Here is a 6,000-nt window from a genome sequence, read left to right on the forward strand (position 1 = left end):
GGGTTTCGGCAGCACGCTCCGTAGCCAGGAGCCCTCAAGCTACGTGTCCGTGGTGGCAACAGCTCCGTAACTTCTGTGTTGCTACATATTTCAGAAAGGCTCCTCTGCCTCTTCATAGAGTAACATGATTTAGATCAATAGTAAAATCTCCCTTTGAAGGGAGGAGACCTCCTGAGCGAGTTATTGCATTGGTTGCGTGTGATAGGGAAAAAGAGCACAAGAGTACGTGTGTGTTGTGCCTGTCTATTCAGGACTGTCCCAAGCTTGTCCGTAAATGAGATGCTCCTTTGCGGCAGGTGTTTGCAATCTAAATTAAATACCAAAAGTGCTTTGCAGACATGACAGCTAATCCAATGTAAAACATGGCCAGCAGGAGACTGAATGCCTGCTGAAGGCTGCTAACAGAGAGTCAAAGTCATGACAAATGTTTCCCTATCCCTGAAAAACAAAGTCAAAAAAAGCACCAGCAAACGAGGGCTTGTGAGAAGGGCGTGGGACAGCTGAATGTGCACGCGTGTGAACATCTGTGTGGGTTTGCAGGTCTTTTGGTACTGTGACAATGCCAATTTACCCTTTGCCTTAAAGTCGTGGAGTTATGAAAAACTGTTGTGAGACATAAATGAAGCCCTCAGTATAAATTTTCCCTATTATTTCCTGCTATTTAAGTCCCTGAACAGTGTAAACAAAAAAGTCATTAATAAAGTTTTGACTTTTCTCAGAGCATTGGGTTCTTTATGTGTCATTTCACCACTAGTAGCAGCCCAGTTCACATTTTTGGCCAAAACGGAGAAATGTGTGCAATGTCACAACATTTTGAAATGAAACCTGCCTGCACTGTGACACTTCATCACAGCATTTTGCAGCTCTTCTCTCAGGTTGAGCGATCCTGGAGCAGCTCAGACATCAAATGTAAATCAAACCGGAGACAATTTTACTCTTCTCGAGCCCAGAGGAGGGGGGCAAATTACGTCCTTCCTGAAATGCTAGTCAAAAAGAGCATTTTTTTTCAAGCAAACATCCTTCTTCTATGCAGATTGGAGAGATGTGTCCAAGAAGAGCAGAAGACAAAAACCTTTTGACACATTTGCATTATTTTGTGCCCTCTCTCTTAATTCAGCATGCAGGCTGGCATGGTGGAGTTTTTAACATTGAATGTCTGTGACAGCATTTTAGCTACTGAGGCAAATGATTTCTCCTACATGGGGAGCTTGTTCCCGGCAACTTATCTGGTACATCATGATCTCTCACCTATTTTAGCACTCACTTGCTCGGAAATATACTTAAGGTAGAGATATAAAATACAGCAAATTAGGAAGAAGTGAAAGCCACAGAAAGGTGTTCTGGTTAGCACAGCATTCAAAAAAATTATAAAATAATGAATAATGAAGAGGATAGGGAACTCCAAAACAGATAGGGTAATTTTTTTACCATGAGATATCTATCTGTGTTAAAGTACAAGGGAGCAATCCAGAGCTCGATGGGTCAGAGGAGAAACCTGGCTCCCTTTGGTTGCATCAGTCCCAAATCTGTGAGCGTACCTGTGTAACCTGTCCCTGGGAGGATGGCAACGCAGCTCCACTCATCACACCATCTCACTAAAAGCACCGTGGCATGAGAGTTACAAGAATACAGTCCAAGCAAGGCTGTATTGGCTTTGTGTGGCCAGGTTTTGGTAGCAGGCGGGGGTTACAGGGGTGGCTTCTTTAAGAAGCTGCTGGAAGCTTCCCCTGTGTTCAAGAGAACCCATGTCCAGCCGGCTCTAAGACGGACCCGCCGCCAGCCAAGGCCGAGCCAATCAGCGATGGTGGTAACGCCTCTGTGATAACATTTTTAAGAAGGAAAAAAAGTTGGGACAGACGGAAACAGCAGCCGGAGAGAGGAGTGAGAACATGTAAGAGAAACAACCCCGCAGACCCCCAGGTCAGTGCAGAAGGAGGGGGAGGAGATGCTCCAGGCGCCGGAGCAGAGATTCCCCTGCAGCCCGTGGGGAAGACCATGGTGAGGCAGGCTGTCCCCCTGCAGCCCAGGGAGGTCCACGGGGGAGCAGATCTCCACCTGCAGCCCGGGGAGGACCCCACGCCGGAGCAGGGGGATGCCCGAAGGAGGCTGTGATCCCGTGGGAAGCCCGCGCTGGAGCAGGCTCCTGGCAGGACCTGTGGCCCCGTGGAGAGAGGAGCCCACGCTGGAGCAGGTTTTCTGGCAGGACTTGTGACCCCGTGGGGGACCCACGCTGGAGCAGTCTGTGCCTGAAGGACTGCAGCCCATGGAAGGGACCCACGCTGGAGCAGTTCGTGAAGGACTGTCTCCTGTGGGAAGGACCCACATTGGAGAAGTTTGTGGAGGACTGTCTCCTGTGGGAGGGACCCCATGATGGAGCAGGGGAAGAGTGAGGAGTCCTCGCCTGAGGAAGATGAAGCGGCAGAAAATATCGTGTGATGAATGGACCGTAAACCCCATTCCCCGTCCCCCTGTGCCGCTGGGGGGGGGGGGGTAGAGAATCCGGGAGTAAAGTTGTGCCCGGGAAGAAGGGAGGGGTGGAGGGAAAGGGAAGGTGTTCTGAGATTTGGTTTTATTTCTCATTACCCTACTCTGGTTGATTGGTAATAAATTGAGTTAATTTTCCCCAAGCTGAGTCTGTTTTGCCCGTGACGGTGATTGGTGAGTGATCTCTCCTGTCCTTATCTCAACCCACAAGCTCTTTGTTATATTTTCTCTCCCCTGTCCAGCTGATGTGGGGGAGTGAAAGAACGGCTTTGGTGGGCACCTGGCGTCCAGCCAGGGTCAATCCACCACAAAGGCATTAGGAAATTAGTCTAAATTATTTGGTTTTCATCTCAATGATGAGGGTCTTCACCCCAGCCCCACTCCAGACCAGCATCGAAGCCAGTCTGTGCAGTGGAGCAGACCTAGGTGAGGCAGTCTCCTGTAAATGTGATATTTCCAGTGAAAAGACTCTTGAAATCATAGTAAAACTGTTAGAAGACTAGAAAGCTTGCTTCAAGAAAAGATAGGAACCTCTAGTTTTTGCCAACGTAACAGCGAACATATCCTTGTTAATGCTGGGTACTTGACAGAAATGGTTGGTGGCTGAATGTTTCGCGTGTCAACAAATATCTCACTGTTCTTCCCCTCATAGCCATGAAGAGGAGAAGGAAAAAGCAGCAGAAGGAAAAACACCGACACTGTCTAAAAGAGGGCAGAGGGAAAGGTGGATGCCAGGTGTCCACCAAAGCTGCTCCATCACTCCCCTCCTCAGCTGGACAGAGGAGAGAAAATATAATGAAAGGCTCGTGAGTTGAGATAAGGACAGGGAGAGATCACTCACCAGTTACCATCAGCGGCAAAATGAACTTGACTCGGGGAAATTGATTTAATTTCTTGCCAATTAGATGTCAGAGTAGGGTAATAAGAAAATAAAACCAAATCTTAAAACACATTCCCCCCACCTGTCCCTTCTTCCTGGGCTCAACTCCACTCCCAATTGTCTCTCCCTCCTCCCCGCAGTGGTGCAGGGGGACGGGGAATGGGGTTTGGGGTCAGTTCATCACATGTTGTCTCTGCCGCTCCGTCCTCCTCAGGGGGAGGACTCCTCACTCGTCCCCTGCTCCAGCGTGGGGTCCCTCCCACGGGAGACAGTCCTCCATGAACTTCTCCAACGTGGGTCCTTCCCACAGGCTGCAGTTCTTCACGAACTGCTCCAGCGTGGGTCCCTTCCCCGGGCTGCAGTCCTTCAGGCACAGACTGCTCCAGTGTGGGCTTCCCACGGGGTCACAAGTCCTGCCAGAAAACCTGCTCCAGCGTGGGCTCCTCTCTCCACAGATCCGCAGGTCCTGCCAGGAGCCTGCTCCAGCGCGGGCTTCCCACGGGATCACAGCCTCCTTCGGGAACCCACCTGCTCCGGCGTGGGGTCCTCCCTGGGCTGCAGGTGGAGATCTGCTCCCCCGTGGACCTCCCTGGGCTGCAGGGGGACAGCCTGCCTCACCATGGTCTTCCCAAAGGGCTGCAGGGGAATCTCTGCTCCGGCACCTGGAGCATCTCCTCCCCCTCCTTCTGCACTGACCTGGGGGTCTGCGGGGTTGTTTCTCTCACATCTTCTCACTCCTCTCCTCGACTACTGTTCTGCAGCGGGGTTTTTCCCTTCTTAAACATGTTCTCCCAGAGGTGCTACCACTGTGGCTGATTGGCTCAGCCTTGACCAGCGGCGGGTCCGTCTTGGAGCCAGCTGGCATTGGCTCTGTCGGACACGGGGGAAGCTTCCAGCAGCTTCTCACAGAAGCCACCCTTGTAGCCCCCTGCTACCAAAACCTGGCCACACAAACCCAGTACAGCCTTGCCATACCCAAAGGTGTGCGTACCAGCCTGCCTGAGCACAACATCTCCCTGCTGAACCACCTGCATGATGGGCTGAGGTCCCAGGCAGTGGCTTTCTTGGCACTCTAAGTAAAAGAGAGCTTGAGACTCCGCCAATTCACTTTATGGCAACATTTTGCAGAGTTAGTAGGTGAACCTGTAAAGGTTAAGGTCTTAACCCTTAAAGATTAAGGTCTAGCAAAATCAAGAGATGAGGACTATTAAAGAAAAATTAACATGGAAGCCAAATACCATATATTTTTGAGTCTTCACTGATGATTTTTCATTGCTTCAGGTTGGCAGTGTTGGACAGCTTCACAGCTAGAAGGGAAAACTGCCAAAGGTTGTTTTTCTAGTGTTTTCATGTCTTAAAGTATATTTTTCAGTATAGCTTTACAATATCCCACCACAACAAAACCCCAACCAACACAAACCTCCCTTTTTCAAGCTGGTTGTTGCTCACCACTGTTCTCCATGTGCCCATCATCACTTTCAAATGAAAGCTGGCACTTCTGTAAATTGGACAGAGTGAGAGAAGAGCAACCATCAGTTTTCTCCAATCGGAATTTATGGATTATGCTTTCTTGCAGAAAAAAACATCCTTCTGAAGAGTTTCGTGGCATCTGAAAATACTAGATATTTAAATTATCATGTTCCTCACGGTTTCAACAAATAGGATTTTTACAATTTATAATTTTATAGTAAAAATGAGGTAATAATCAAGAGAAATTCTCCCTTAGTCATGGAAAAATGTCCCCAGCAGAGTGTCACAGAATAGCTCAGAAGAGAGAGGCACATCTTTCATTAGAATTAAAAACTAACAAAGGACACAGTGAACACCCAAACATGAGAAACATCAAACAAAAAAATAATGCATTCATTTGACACTTTTTAAAAATGGTGAATTTGGAAAAAATAAAAAAAGTTTTCATAAAAATGTTGCTGTTCACAATGCATAGCCCCCCTTTTTTTTTTATTTTCTCAGACCAGCATATCGTACTTGCTCTGTCACTGCTTCACATCAGCCTTTGGGCAGTTGGGCATGGTGGATGGCTCCTGGCATTTGTCCACCTCAGCCTCCAAACAGGCTCAGTGCTGAGAGACTGTGGGTCCTTACAAGGGGAAAAACTGCTACATCTATGCTTCCTTGTCTCAAATTAAACTTTATTTCTTAAATAGTACCACAGCTTCAGGTTCCTGCTCAACTGTGCTTTGAACTCAGGGGAAGAACTGCCATTGCTTCCAACAGTTTTTGAATACCTATCACCTTGCAATGCTTTCCAGTGTTTTGTTGTTGTCCATCCTTCAGTGGATTTGTTTTGTGCTGTTCTCCACACCAGCACGAGGAATAAGGTTCAGAAGTCTCTGATCCTCCTTCGCCTTCATGGTTCATCTTCACAAAGCTTTTTTTCCCAGTCTGACATCAGGGCTTCCCTGGAGCACAGTCCAACCACCCTCCCCGTGTCCTGAAAGTGCCAACAGCAGCAGCAGCAGCTGCCGAGCACTTCAGGGGGCCTCCAGACCAGGGGACGTCTTCTGCGACTAAATCCGAGTCAGAGCTCGTGTCAGGTAACATATTTTGCTTAGGATGGGTTTACACTAGCGTTTCTGTAGGAAGCAATAGCATTATTTTGAAGCAACCCTCCGACC

This window comes from Aquila chrysaetos, chromosome 19 (genome assembly GCF_900496995.4).
Source record: "Aquila chrysaetos chrysaetos chromosome 19, bAquChr1.4, whole genome shotgun sequence".
Classification (NCBI taxonomy): Eukaryota; Metazoa; Chordata; class Aves; order Accipitriformes; family Accipitridae; genus Aquila; species Aquila chrysaetos.